The following is a 15,738-nucleotide window of genomic DNA, read 5'->3' on the forward strand; positions in this document are numbered from 1 at the left end:
GGGCAGAACCAATGTCATTCGTTGGAAAATAGCGATAGTTGCTCATAAAAGTGGTTCCATGTGCCAATGAACTCCACACCTTCCTGTAAGCTTACCAAAGTGATTTACCTTGGTTATTTATACCGGAAGAATTACTGAAAAGTCATTTCCTTCATCGATCCTTAGGAGAATGACTGAAATTAAAGTGTTAGCTTTCTCCTTGTAGCGCCGGATCAACCTTCTCCTCTGATCGGGTTCGTACGACATCGTTGACCCTTGTATGAATAATAACAAGGCTGTTAGTTGTTGCGTTCCCTATAACGGCATATACGGTTTCAGTTGCGTCATAAACTCCTGCAGGTAGAATACAAAGGCGCTTTCGTATAGAGGATTCCATGCCGCAAAATTCCACTGACTGACCACGGATGATGAAGAGGAGAGGTGAGAGGGGGGAGGGATAGAATGGGAGAGGAGGAGGGAGAGTGAGAGAATGAGAGAAAAGAAGTGGGAGGGAAAGAATGAGAGAGTGATGAGGGAGGGTGCGAGGAGGGCTAGGAGAGAATAGAAAATGAGGAGGAGGGGAGGGAGGAGGGGAAGAAAAGAACAAAGAAGGAGAATGGATAAGAAAAGACATGGTGCGGGAGGGCAGAACGATAAGAAAGAGCATAACAAAAGAAGACGGCTACGAAAAGAGGAGGAATAGTAGGAATAGGAAAAGGAAAACAAGAGGGACAGAGAGAGAGAGAGAGAGAGAGAGAGGAAAAAAAAAAGGTAGAAGAAAGACGAGGGGTGATGCGTGGGGGGGTTATGAAGTAAAGGATGGGTAGGTATAGGAGAAGAATATGAAGGGGAATGATATGCGAAAAGGAGGAGCCATGGAAACTGTGGAGGGATAGGAGAGAGGTGGAATGGAAAATGCTGGAAAGCAGGCTAGGAAAGGAGGAGGCGTAAGAATAAAGGGTGAGTGTCAAAAGAGATGGCCTAGGAGAAGCGAAGGAATAGAATGAGGAGCGGAATTGGAAAAGAGTTGATATGTGAGAAGAGCAGGCATATGAAGAGAGAAAAACGTGTGATAGAAAAGGAGGGACAAGAGGAGAAAAGTAGGACCGTAAGAGAATGGAGGATAGGAAGAGAGAAGGGGGAGCTGGACAGGAAGAGAAGAGAGAGAAGAGGGACAGGAGAAGGAGGGAAGGGAAGTGAGAAGAGATGGTGAGACACGAGAAAATGAAAGAAAAGTGGGATGGAAAGAAACGAGCGATAGGAGGAGAGACGGGGGAAAGAGAGAGAATGGACGGGAGAAGGCAAGAGATAGGTAGAGAAGATGGACAGAAAGACAGAAGGAGAGAGGGAGAGAATGGACAGGAGGAGGCGAGGGATAGGTAGAAAGGAGTGGGAAGGAGATAGGAGAGACAGGAAGACAGAAGATGTAGGTAATAATGGGGGAAGGAAGTGAAGGGGGATAGGAAACGGGAAGGAATAGAAAGTGAGAAAGTGTAGAACAACAAGAGATAGGAAGGTTCTGAAGAAAAAAGGGGAATAGGAAGAGAGGAGTGGGAGGAATAAAGGCAGTATGAGAAAAGGAGGAGGGTTAAGAAAAGAGTGAGAACAGGAAATGACGATGGATGAGAGCCGCACTTCCACCGTCACCTTCAATCACCTTCAAGCAGACTTGCACAAGGAACGCAGTCTTGAGAGAGAGAGAGAGAGAGAGAGAGAGAGAGAGAGAGAGAGAGAGAGAATTCAAAATGTAAAACAAAATTTATTTTAGTGGAAACGTTATAGAGGTTGTCTATAATCGTTTAACTTAGGAATGATACCATCAGACGTCTGTGATAAATCAGAGTATAGCTGTCACAGTTGAGAGGTTAATATGTGGTATGGATAATGAGAATTGTATAGCTATAATTTGGTCGAACGCACATTTGCATGCTGTGACGTCGGTAAAGTCAATAGATATGTAGATATAAAAAATATTGGGAGGGAGTATTGCTAGCAACAGTTGAAAAAACAAAACAGTGCCACTGATTATACAACCATTAACAAGGTCAACAAAAAGAACTGATGAAAGTTCTGTGACCACCCAATGCTGCTGGCTTATTGTCTTTATTGTCTTTCCTTTATCACCACAATCACCATCACTTTTCCCTTCTACTTCATCATTATATTACCAGTGCTAACCCTTATGTCCCGTCATGAAGGTACATTTTCGTTAATCAGTATATATATATATATATATATATATATATATATATATATATATATATATATATATATGTATTCAATTGTCCGTTTAAACCCATAGCTGCCAGCCACCCTTTTCTTTTCATCATCACCAACGACCCCCTCACTTTCTTCATTTCCGCCCTTCCTTTACTCGTTATCACCACCAACCCTGTCATTTCTACAGCCACCAATTTCTTCCCCCCCCCCCTTCCCGTCTCTCTCTCTCTCTCTCTCTCTCTCCCCATCACCGCGACTATCATCCACTCACTTGATGAAATGCTTCCCACTTTTTCCTTCACCCCTGTTCTTTGTCGTCTGTGTCTGCCCTCCTCTTTCCCGACTGTATGTCTTCCACCATTCCTGTCATTTTATTTCTCTTATTTCCACTTCAGGATATTCAACGCTGAGTGACAAACCTAATGGTTTCCTGCAATCCAGGAAATCATTTACAGTGCTGAGTGGTAACTACAAAACCAGATTACGTGATGTGGAACCTATTATGGTGTCCCTGTTAACTGGGTGGAGAGACGCAGATGGGGCGTCCATCCGGAAACTAAACCTTCAGACTTTTCCTCAAGCCTCACTGTAACAAAGAAACAATAGTTCACTACGCGGGAGAGACATGCGAGGGCTGTTGGTTGGCTGCAGTTAATAGGTCTGCTCGGTCAGACAGACCAGGCCACCTCAACATCAACAACAACCTCAACCAGTTTCCCTCCTGACGACGTTCAAGGTTATTGTAAATGTCCTAAAAGATCGCTTGGCTAATTCTCCGTGCTCTGAATTGCTTCCAACATCGTTGACTTCTATTCCTGTCCTTTCATCTTCTCATAGTCTTGTTTTGCCTTCACCCCCACACACCACAGTCTTTTCCTCCTCCCCGCCACCACCACCACCACCATCTGTCCTTTCTTCCAGGTCTATTTTTAGCAGTCAGTCAATTAACTTTCCCCCATCCTCACAGCAACCACTTCTTCTCCCTTCGTCATCACCTTCCTTACTTCATCACATCCTTTCTCTCTCTCTCCCTTCATCACCACCTTCACTACTTCATCATGCCCTTTCTCCCTCCATCCCCACTTTCCCAGTTTCATCACCTCCATTCACTCGCCCTTCACCACATTTCATACTTCATCAACCACATTCTCCCTCACCTTTCATCACCACCTTCCTTACTTTTTCATTCCCTTTCTCTCCATCTCCCTTCGTCACCACTTCGGTACTTCATCTCTCTCTCTCTCTCTCTCTCTCTCTCTCTCTCTCTCTCTCTCTCTCTATCTATCTATCTATCTATCATCATCATCATCATCATCATCATCATCATCATCATCATCATCATCATCACCTTTCCTATATCAGTATTCTCTTTCATTCTCCCTTCGTCATCACCATCCCATACTTCATCATCCCCCCACTCTCCCTCTCTTCACCATTTTTTTTTTTACTTCATCACCCTCTTTCTATCCTTCTCCCTTCATCGCCATCTTTTCCTCCGCCAGCGAAAATGGGAGGAGATTATGTATTCAGTTCTGTTTATCTTTATGTGTATTTGTCCACAGGATATCTTAAAAGTTTCTTGTGGGTTTCAATGAAATTTTGTGGATGCCTGGGTCGTGGGGCAGGGAAGGGTTAGTAAAAATTTTGCTGGTGATCTGAGTTCGAATCCCGGTTCAGGACTCCCTTTTGTTTGATTGTCCGCAAGATATTTTTGGTGGATTTCAATATATATATATATATTTTTTTGATATGTGGGTCATGGGTCACGAAATAGTTGATTACATGTTAGTGGTGATATTAGTTGCAGTGTTGTAAAGTAGCTAAGTAAAATTACTTGAGTACTGTACTTAAGTAACTTTCTTCGGTATTTACTTTTAGATAGTACTCAACATTTTCAGTACTTTCACTTTTACTTAAGTATTGTTTTCTATTACTTTTACCTCACAACAATTGAAAAACATTGAAGTCATTACTCGTTACATCTCAAAGTCAGGAATCGATTTTCAGCCTGTTACAGGACGTAGAACAACGCAAAGTCGGAAGCTGACCAATCACAAGCGCTTATTCATGTTTGGACCAATCACATGCGTCCTTTCATATATCCCAAGCAATACAGCCACGCTCTCGTCCTTCCCGCCTTTGTATCGGTACACGGCTAGCACTAAATATCGTGCCACCGCTAGCACCAATAAATATTAGGTGTTCTGCTGTTATAGTATAACTAGACCACCGTGTTGAAGATCGACGACACTGTCTGTAGTACACGTCAGCTACTCGCCGTCACTGCCCGACACTTCCCACCAAAGGTACTCTGCCACGAGAAGGTGGAAGCTGGTCTGTTATTAAGTGGTAGCGTAAGGTGACAGAAATGAGCAGATTAAATCTCTCTTTATTGGGTACAGAATAATATAACTGCGACCCGAGAGATATGTAAGAGCGATACCACCTCCCTTTATAACTATAAAACGGCTTCTGATGCTGTACACTCACCGAGCCGACTAGGGCGCGGTGCTGAGGTCAGCTAAAAAGTGAGGTGCCGAGCATTTACATATACTCTGGGCTTATGCAAAAAGTAGAGATAAATGACAACTCTACTAGCACATTATACACCTCTATAAAATGGTATTAAGTACATTCACATATACCAACATAGTAAATGGTTCCCCAGGACTTTACACTTACGCACTATTCAGACATCTTTTCATTTCTCCTAACCTTCTTTTTATAATTGAAACAGGGTGGCACTTGTGGTCTGCCATCCACCTTCTTCTATACCACAGCTAACAGTGAAATGATATTTGGTTGTTCATCATTCACACTTCATTACACACTGTTAATTATGACTAAACAGTTTTAAAAATTATTATGTACAATGTGTGATACTACAACTTCATATGGAAAAAGATGTTGACACCAGAACATCGCTCGGCCACACCATTGACGTCCTCGTCGACATTGTTGTCCTAACTAGCGTGTAGCCTAACCAGAGTGTAGGGTAGCTAACTATTCAGGAACATCCACTTGCAATCCGCGAGTACGGACACGTGGTCTCAGTGGGTTCCTTAATTGGCGCCTTAAATAGTAGCCTAAACCACAAACACAGGACAAGACCACAATAAGTAGAAGACCAACGCCAGGACCAAAATAGGAAGGAGAAAGGTATGAAGGAAGATAGGACAGTACATAAGGCTCTAAATCAGTCCTGTTCAGGTGGGAGAGGAAGGTAAGCTCCTTTACTACATGAGACAGCCTGTTCACATTCAAGGAAGTAACATTGAATGAAGGTAAAAAGGGTCGTAACTGGGATGAGAAGTTCACTGTCAAAGCTAGATGATGCTTGCTAGGCAGAACTGCTATCTCTTTACTGTGTAACTCACAAAAATCAAGTGCAACATAATACCCCTTTACTGTAAGGAATTGATTCTGCGAGGCACAAGTCACAGTTACGTCCTCTGTCTCAGGAAAGTAAAAGTACTGTTTCGCATGAATATGAGCATGGAAAACTGACTTCAACTGAATGGGTTGGAAGGTGCAACATTGCAGAGCAGAGGAAGTATTTGTGTCCAGCAAGGCCCTCTTACACTCATCTACCTTTAATTTTACGAAGACAAAATGGAAAGCAGGACATACATGGAGATCAAGAAATGAGGCCTTACACTTCTCAAATTCATCCACAGTCGTTTCTGCTACATATTTCTTGTCATCTGAGACAACTAGCACCTCTGGACCCTCTTCAATAACAACAAGTGTATTATTAGCAGTAGCAAAAGGGAAGGAAATGAACCGCCATGCCTGGTATGTTACAGCATTCCTCATAGGTACCAATATCAGGATGCCTTCATGGGTCAACTGGGCCTCTAACAATGGGTAATAATATTCCAGTTGACTCAGATCAAAGAGTAGCATAAGTCCATGCTTCCACATTGCTATATCAAGTGCATTTGTTAGTATATTAGTAGGCAGCAATAAAGCATTAACCCTGTTCAAACTTGCATCGATTAAGCCGTCCACCATTTTGGCTGCATGCTTCTCCAAAGCAGTGGTTGACTCGTCGAGAGCATGTAAGTACTCAGCGAATAACACCAAGTTCGCTAGGGTTGGTAGGTTAATTTGGATGTTGTTCACAAGCTCTACTAGATGGTTGGTAGTTCTAATTATCTCGTTAGCTTTGTTAGTGAACTCATCTAACTGTTTATACACATGCATGATTAATCTATTATTGGCTTTAGCGGCCAGTGTCAAGTCATGCATCTGTCTACCCAATTGCACTACATCCTTATCTAATGCCGTGCCAAAGAGTTGTTGAGACAGGATTCCTTGAAAATCCACAAGTCCTCTCTTAGTACGTGCATAGACATGCTTGGAAAGATCAGAGTGTACGTTAGGTAAAGCAACATGCAAGTTAGTGAGCCTGTTGGTGAGCCTGTCTATATGCCTAGTCTGAAGCTCAACAATTCCATGCAAGGTTCGTTCCAAAGCTTCAGTGTCAGAGTTCGTCAGTCGTGGGTTTCGATTAAACATCTTTCCCACTTCCAACAGTTGCTGTCTGAGATTCGACAAGCCCTTGGAGACCTCCTTGACAATATCTGGCGTTTGGAGATAGCCTTCCATTGGATAGTAGACGCATACTGCATCTTCCACTACTACGACTTCTCCAAGTGGGCTCTTCAGTGCTCCTGGCATTAACGCAGTCGTGTCCGTGTCCGACGTCTTTCCATAGGTCCACCCCAAGCAACGCACGAGGAGTATGAACCACAGCCACATTTTTTTCTGCAAGAGAAGATACTCCCTTAATCACTCTTGTTGTGGGATCGTAGCTTGCTGCGATACTCTTGGTTAGGGACAGGTACGGATGACGACAGACTGCGACGAAGACAGAGGGGACAACACATCAGACGATAGGCCTAGCTCTTGACTTACTAGTTTGATCCTATCAGCATGTACTACCTCCTGAGTTCCATTAGCTTCATCCTTTATTCTATAAGTATTTCCACGTACTCGTTCCACAACGGTATATGGTCCGCGGAACTTAGGTCTGAGCTTGGAAATTCTCTCAGGGTTGTGGATCATGACCTTCTGGCCTGCCTGTAACGTCTTTTCTTGACTACCTTTGTGTTGTTTCGCCATCATCTCCGCTCTTGAGGCTTTTAATCTTTTCCGTACTTCACTGTGTATACGTTGGAATTTCAACAACTGTACCTTTGCGTAGTCTTCTTCGTTGTATACTGGAGTAGGAGGTCCAGCCAACAAATCGTAGGGTAACACTTTCTCTTCTCCATAAAGGATATAATGAGGAGACTTCCCAGTTGATTAATTTTCTGAGGAGTTGATGGTCGCCACTACATGTGGTAACCAGTCTTCCCAGTTATCCTCTTGATTTGAGGTTATTACTGGTCTCAAGACTTCCAGTATCTTCCTGTTTGTTCTCTCCACCAGGCCATTGCTCTTAGGACTGTAAGGCGTTACAAAAACTTGCTTTACTCATACATTCGACAGATTTCTTGTAACACCTGGTTACGAAATTCACTGCCATTATCGCTGAGCAATACCTTGGGTGTAGAGTATGGACAAATCACTGAAGTCACAAAAGCGTGCGCCACCTCCTCTGAAGTTTTCGTCTGTAAAGGTGCTAAAACAGTGAATCGTGAGAAATGGTCCACTGCCACCAGTACATAACTTGAACCTTGACGACTGCTCGGCAACGCTAAGAGATCAATGGAGACTGTATCCCAGGGTTTTTCTGGTAGAGGATACTCTAAGATGGGAGTCGGAAGTCCCGTCGTTCCTCGTATTTCCGCACATTTGACGCATTGACTGACGTGGGCTTCTATGTCCTTCCTCATGGTCGGCCAATAGTATTTCTTTCTCGCCTCACGTATGCATCTATCACGACCGGGATGACCCGCTTGAGGTACATCATGAACTAACTGTAGCACGGCTTGCTGTAAGGTAGCAGGAACAACCAACTGATATGCAGTGTCCTTCCCTGGGGGTTGCTTATACAAAAGACCCTGTTGAAGATGGAAGTGAGTCATTGGTACTGGGAGTTCAGGTAGACAAGTCTCGTCGCCAGACTCCAAGGCATAGATGACTTGAGACCACATCGCATCATTACGTTGTTCCGCTTTTACCGTGTCTGAGGAATACTCAGCAAGAGCAACATCCTTGGCTATGGTAGCAGCAATGTTTCTACTCAATGCGTCGGCTACAACATTTTGACGGCCTGGTAAATATCTGACCTCTGGATCAAACTCCATTACCTTGCCAAACCAACGCGCAACCTTACCGTGCAAGTTTTTTCCTTTAAACAAGTCACGTATGGGTGCATGGTCAGTTAAAACAATTATCCGGTAGCCAAAGATAATATCCCGGAAATGTCCTAACTCCCACACGACTGCTAATGTCTCCAAATGTGTCGTCGAATAGTTCTTCTCTGGGGGTCTTAATGCCCTACTAGCATACACTATGGTATGTGTCTTACCTTGCTCATCCTTCTGCTGTAACACCGCTCCCAGACCCAGACCTGAGGCGTCCGTGCACAGATAGAAAGGTTGAGTATAATCAGGAAACGCTAATATGGGTGTTTCTGACATGGCTTGTTTGAGCTCATTGAAGCTTTTCTCTTCCGAGGGTCCCCATTTCCATGCAGCGTCCTTCTTAAGCAGCGTCGTTAAAGGTGATGCTATGATGGCATACCTGTGGACAAAACTCCTATAAAAGCCAGTGTGGCCTAGGAACGATCTTATCTGATCCTTGTTCTGTGGTGTAGGAAATTTAACATTGGCCTTACCTTGTCCGGCACAGTCTTGATGCCATTACCATCAACTAGGTGTCCTAAAAATCTAATACTGGATTTCAGAAATTCACACTTAGACAGCTTAATTTTCAGACCTGCGGATCTCAAGGTTTCCATCACTCGTTTTAACTTGTTAAAATGACTGTTAACATTGTTACTCACGATGATTAGGTCATCTAGATACGCTAAGACGTCTTGCCCTAACATCTCGCCAAACAATTGGTTTATCATCCGCTGAAATGTTAAAGGAGCATTACTCAGTCCAAAAGGCATCCGGAGAAATTCAAAGTGCCCATGGTGAGTGCTAAAAGCAGTAATGGGACGCGACTCTTCGGTCAGCTCCACCTGCCAATACCCTGACGCTAGATCCAGACAAGTAAACACAGTATTTCCCTTACCTAATGATTGAAGTAAGTCTCGCAGATGCGGAATCGGGTAACGATCCGTTACTGTTACCTTGTTCACTTGCCGAAAATCCACAACAGGTCTCACACCACCGTCCTTCTTAGGCACTAGAAAGAGTGGTGCATTCCAAGGCGAGGAGGAAGGCTGGATAACTTCATCACGAAGCATCCTTTCAACTTCCTCGTCCACTGCTTCCCTTTAGCTGTGCGGTAGACGGTATGCAGGCACATAAACTGGATTTGTACCAGGGCACAAACCAATATGATGCTTCACCCTATCCGTCCTACCCAGCGCTTCTCCTGGAAGTGCTACTACGTCGGAAAATTCTCTAAGGAGAGCTAGGAGTCGTGTTTTATGGTCTACATTATCCGTGACCTTCACGTATTGCTCCAGCTGTTTTTCCTTAGCCAGACGTATGGGTTCCAACTGAGTCGTTGCTTGAGATGTAACTACAGGAGAGATCACCGGCACGTCGTCGACTTCCTTTATGGGGGCACCATAGCACACCAAGTCGTCTATATAACAACCATCTCTGAGCTTAACTGCGCCACCACTCATATTTGTGATGAAGAGGGGCGTCTTCTGGTCTTGGCCAACGCTAGTCAGAGTCGATTCCAGCGACAATGCCTTATGTTTTACAGTCTCAGTTAAGCATGCTACATCAGTTCCCACCGACACGTCAGGTACTCGGACAGGAATTTTACAGACAGTTCGACTGGGTAAGTGGTGATTACCACTCACTATAGCCCTGACTTTCTTCCAGTCCATACCCTCCGCTTCGTGTGCATCCGGGGACTCCCTTGACGCTTCACTTGTCGGGGTCACAACTGGTTGGACGGCTCCTGATTGGATGCCAGTTCCAGTTCGTGTCGCTGAGGGATTAAGGCCTACAAACTCTTTCCCATTAAAGGAAATGGAATGTCTTTGAGAGTGTATTACTATATCATACTCCTCCATGGTTTCAAAGCCTAACAGCCCATCAGCTGGCAGAGGAAAATCCTCAACCACATAAAACGTAGCACGTAACACAGGAGATCGTTTATCTGCCCTCAATGTCAACGGCACCTGGCTTACAATCTTCATTCTACTCCCTGTCACACCTGTCAACATTACATCAGGTGGTGATAATGTCCAGTTTGTTAGAGGCATTTCACTTTTAAGTCTTTCCAACGCTTTACTAGAAATAATGTTTGTACATGCCCATGTATCTACGATCAGGGACACTTGACCTTTCCCTATGATCCAAGGAATAGATAATAAGTCCACCTTAGTAATAGCTGCCACACACGCATCGGTGGATTGTACTATTTTAATTACTTTTGCGCGCGGCCCTGAGCTTCCCCCGAACTAGCTGGGTTCCCTAGTTTCTTCCTTTTTTCAATGACAAAGGGGCAACAATCCGTTTCATGAGGACGATGCCCATGTATGACACACCATCTTTTCACCTTTGGCTTAACAGCCTTGGTCCTTTGCTGTGGAGAACTAGTAGCTGTATCTCTCCAGCCCGAAGTTTGCAAGGCTTTGCTTGCTTCTGCATAGCATATGCCTGCCTTCGCCAAAGCCTGACTTTCAGTACAGTTAGGATGCTGCTGTGCTATATCGGTAGCCAGATTAGTGGGTGCCATATTAGTCTCTCACAAAGGAGGAGGGTTAGTCTGACTTTGCACGCCCATATTGTTAGTCATGCCCCAGGTATTTGGATAAGGGCCCTGGGTTTGCATGCCAATATTAGTATTCATGCCCCATTGATTAGGATTCTGGGTTCGCATGCCAATACCATCTGTGTTTATACCCCATGCATTTGAATAAGGAACAGAAAATAAATTCTGTCCAAAACCTTGTGGTGTACTAAAAACATCTGAAGTATAAACAGGTATGTGAGTGGTTGTAGTACTATCACTAATGACTGGATTTTGCATATCCTGAGTGACCAAAGGTACTGTTGTTGTCTCAGCTTCCACAGTCTCCTCACTAGGATTACCCTCATTAGCAAGACTAGTGGCCATTTTAGATCTAACTGATTGCTCTGGGACTGTTGAATAAGTATGACCAGAACGCAAATGCAAAACGTTCAAATCCTCATCCTGTCCTTCAGAAATATCCTCATCACCTTGATCCTCAATATGTCCTTCGCTCATTTAATATGTCTGAGCACTTTTATTTGATGTATCAACCCACTCATAAAATGCTGAGTCTAGTGGGGTTGCCTGATCTCTGTTTCCCCTAATTCTACGTCCCCACTTTTTCACTGTATCCATCCAACCTTGTCAGTAATATTCCCCTCCCATATACAGGAAGATGAACTGACATAAAAAAGGATAGTTACGGTAAGTGACAGAGAACGGAACACATAAAATACACAGAAAGTATATTTATTTCAAGGGAATTCTGAGAAACCTTTATTTCCACACATTAACTAACTAACGTGTGTTGAGTCAAGTGTATGTGTGTGTGTGTGGATTACTAATGCATGGACACTACCTAGATATGAAAGTCCAGGATGATGTTCCACATTCCATGTTCCACACTCCACCAGACTCCTCCAACCATACGCAGCAGCCCGCTCGCTGTGGGAGTTAGCAAGCGACTGGTTCGCCCTGCATCACGCCAGGCAGATGCCACAGATGCACCACACACAATCGTGGCACCTCTCGGCCGCTCTCGCTCTCCCTTGGCTCGCTTCGGTCGTCCGCGCCTCTGGAGTTGCTAGAAGTCGCTAGCTGACCCACTCCTCACTGCACTGGCTTGAACTCTCCTTATCTCGGCTCTCACACACGAGAGCGAGATTCTTGCCAGTTTGCGTTTGAAGATGGAGATATCTCGCACACCACAGGGCGAGATAACTGCCAGTTTGTGCTTAAGATAGGAATCTCGCACTGGCAGAATAATGGAAGGAATTAATATTCACCACTCCAGTTTATCTGCTCCACTTAACTCACTGGTAATTAGTCCCCTTACAACAGTTGAGTAAGATTTTCTGTTTCACCTTCAGGAACGAGCGATTGCAAGGGTTACTGGTTCACAGCATAATCCCTTTAGCACTTGTCGTATCCCAGCACTGAGCACCAATTTAATGTATCGTCGCACCGCTGGCCACCAATTTAATGTATCGGTACACGGCTAGCACTAAATATCGTGCCACCGCTAGCACCAATAAATATTAGGTGTTCTGCTGTTATAGTATAATTAGACCACCGTGTTGAAGATCGACGACACTGTCTGTAGTACACGTCAGCTACTCGCCGTCACTGCCCGACACTTCCCACCAAAGGTACTCTGCCACGAGAAGGTGGAAGCTGGTCTGTTATTAAGTGGTAGCGTAAGGTGACAGAAATGAGCAGATTAAATCTCTCTTTATTGGGTACAGAATAATATAACTGCGACCCGAGAGATATGTAAGAGCGATACCACCTCCCTTTATAACTATAAAACGGCTTCTGACGCTGTACACTCACCGAGCCGACTAGGGCGCGGTGCTGAGGTCAGCTAAAAAGTGAGGTGCCGAGCATTTACATATACTCTGGGCTTATGCAAAAAGTAGAGATAAATGACAACTCTACTAGCACATTATACACCTCTATAAAATGGTATTAAGTACATTCACATATACCAACATAGTAAATGGTTCCCCAGGACTTTACACTTACGCACTATTCAGACATCTTTTCATTTCTCCTAACCTTCTTTTTATAATTGAAACAGGGTGGCACTTGTGGTCTGCCATCCACCTTCTTCTATACCACAGCTAACAGCGAAATGATATTTGGTTGTTCATCATTCACACTTCATTACACACTGTTAATTATGACTAAACAGTTTTAAAAATTATTATGTACAATGTGTGATACTACAACTTCATATGGAAAAAGATGTTGACACCAGAACACCTTCAGTTGTTTACATTGTTGCTGTAGCCACCATCACACCATGACTTCCACAACCAGTGAAATAGACAGCTGTGTTCCCCACCCTTGGCCATACTTGCAATCTTTGTTTAAATACAAACAAACTGTGGGAGAATCAGTGACGCTGCAATGTTTGCTTGTGCACCCAGAATCACCAAGGTGACTGCATGTAGCAATTCCCCTTCAAATTTGAAGAAACTCGTGGAGTACCCATGCTTTTAAACTTAATGTAGATGTAGCCTATATATAGTGATCATAGTTACAATAACTAATACAATAAGACCTCGTTGTAAGTCTGCTCACTCAGTTATTATTGGATAGCGGTAATTTTGAGAATCAGGGAAGAGGTTGTGTAGATCAGATATTCATTCTTAGATATTTAGTGGAAAAGTTTCTAGAGAACGGAAAGAAGTTGTATGCGGCCTTCATGGATTTGGAGAAAGCATATGATAGGGTGGATAGACAAGGATTGTGGAAAGTATTAAGAATATATGGAGTAGATGGGAAGTTGTTGAATGCTGTGGAGAGTATGCATGAGGGTGCTAAGGCTGCAGTGCGTGTGGATAGTGAACTGGGTGAATTTTTCTGTTTGAAGGTTGGATTGAAACAGGGATGTGTCATGTTTCCATGGTTGTTCAGTGTGTATATGGATGGGGTTATAAAAGAGATACAAGGTAGGGCAGTGGATGTTGGAGCAGCCCTAATGTGAGAGGGCAGTGTTTGGAAACTCCCTGTACCGTTGTTTGCAGATTATACTGTGTTGTTAAGTGAAGACAAAGAGGAGCTGCAAAGCTTGGTGGATGAGTTTGGGAGAGTATGTAAGAAACGGAATCAAAAGGTGAATGTTGGGAAGAGTAAAGTTATGGTCTGCCAGAGAAGTGAAGTTGTAGACATAGTGTAACAATATAGCTATAGGTAACAATATGTAAAACAGGTAGTTATGTTTGAGTTCTCCAGGAAGAGTTACAGAACACATCCCCTTTCTTAGACGAACCAGGAATGTCAATCCACATAATGTATATCCACAATCTTTGTTGTCCCAGACCACCAAAAATCTTTAACCATGCGATGTATCTCAAACTTCCTCATTGTCCAGACGAACAAGAATTTCATGACGTATTCAAACACATGGAGTAACCAGCCCTAGCTAGTTAGTCCACGTGATAGGAAATTTGTCAGACATACACATCCTCCCCAGGCTGTAAATTATGTGAGAGATTCTCTTCTGATCAGAGAGAAAGGGGAGAGAAGGGCTAGGGAGAAGGTCCAACTTTAGGGTCATGCTTTGCTAAACTGTAACTCACTTTTTATAACTGTGTTCAATAAACTTAGTAACCCAGGAGTGCTGTAACTCACCTCATTAACACTACGTCTCACTACTTTTTTCTGGTTGAGCTTAACGATCCATAATCAATTGCCCTATCTCCATACAAGTACTTAAGACCACGCTATCGAGATTGATGGCAGCGGTCAATGTAGAGTGAGGTTGGATGAGGGAGGAAATGGAAAATGTGACTCTGTGAGTGCATTTAAGTACTTGTGTAGTGTGATGAGTAAGGATGGAAGTTTGGAGGGTGAAGTGCTGGAAAGAGTACAACAAGGAAGAAAGGTTGCTGGTTCCTAGAAAGCAGTAATAAGAAACAGGGAAGTGAGCATGGAAGTGAAAAAGTTATTAAATGACAGTATTGTGATACCAACTCTAACGTATGGAGTGAAGCTTGGATCTTACTGGAGGGACAGAAGTCAAGAGTGAGAGCAGTGGAAATGAGTTATCTGAGAGGAGCATATGGAGTCACATGGAGAGAGAGAGAGACTGACAAATGAGGAAGTGAAGGATCGTTGTGGTGTGGATGTGGATGTGATAGGAAGCATTAGGAGAAACACACTGAGGTGGTTTGGACATGTGGAGAGGATGGAGAGTGAGGGACTAACGAGGAGAGTGTATGTGAGTGAAATGGAGGGAGGGGGAGGCCAAGGATGGGATGGAGTGGAGAGGTACATGAGAGAGGGGTGTGTGGTCTGGGAGCAGGGCAGCGAAATGGCGGGGGACAGGGCGACATGGAGGCGATTTGTTTGTGGCCACCCCAAACGGGATTAAGGCGTCTGGCAATAGATAGATAGTTGCTGATCAAACACAGTCAAAAGATGTCAATAAATATTTTCAATTCCTTTGTGTCTTATTTTTACCAAATAATTAACTAGTTTATAATTTGTATATAATTTCTGAGACGATAGACAATTTAATTCGGTAGTTACTTTTTACTTTCACTACTTGAGTACTTCATGAAAAAGGTACTTTTTTTACTTTTGCTTGAGTACATTTAACTTTGAGTATTTCCACTGGTATTTTGAATAATATTTTGTCAGTGTAACAATACTTTTACTTAAGTGTCAAAGCAGGGTACTTTTTACAACTCTGATTAGTTGTCTGGT

Source organism: Coenobita brevimanus, chromosome 38, assembly GCF_032717465.1.
Source record: "Coenobita brevimanus isolate Jiangsu-jjx chromosome 38, ASM3271746v2, whole genome shotgun sequence".
NCBI lineage: Eukaryota > Metazoa > Arthropoda > Malacostraca > Decapoda > Coenobitidae > Coenobita > Coenobita brevimanus.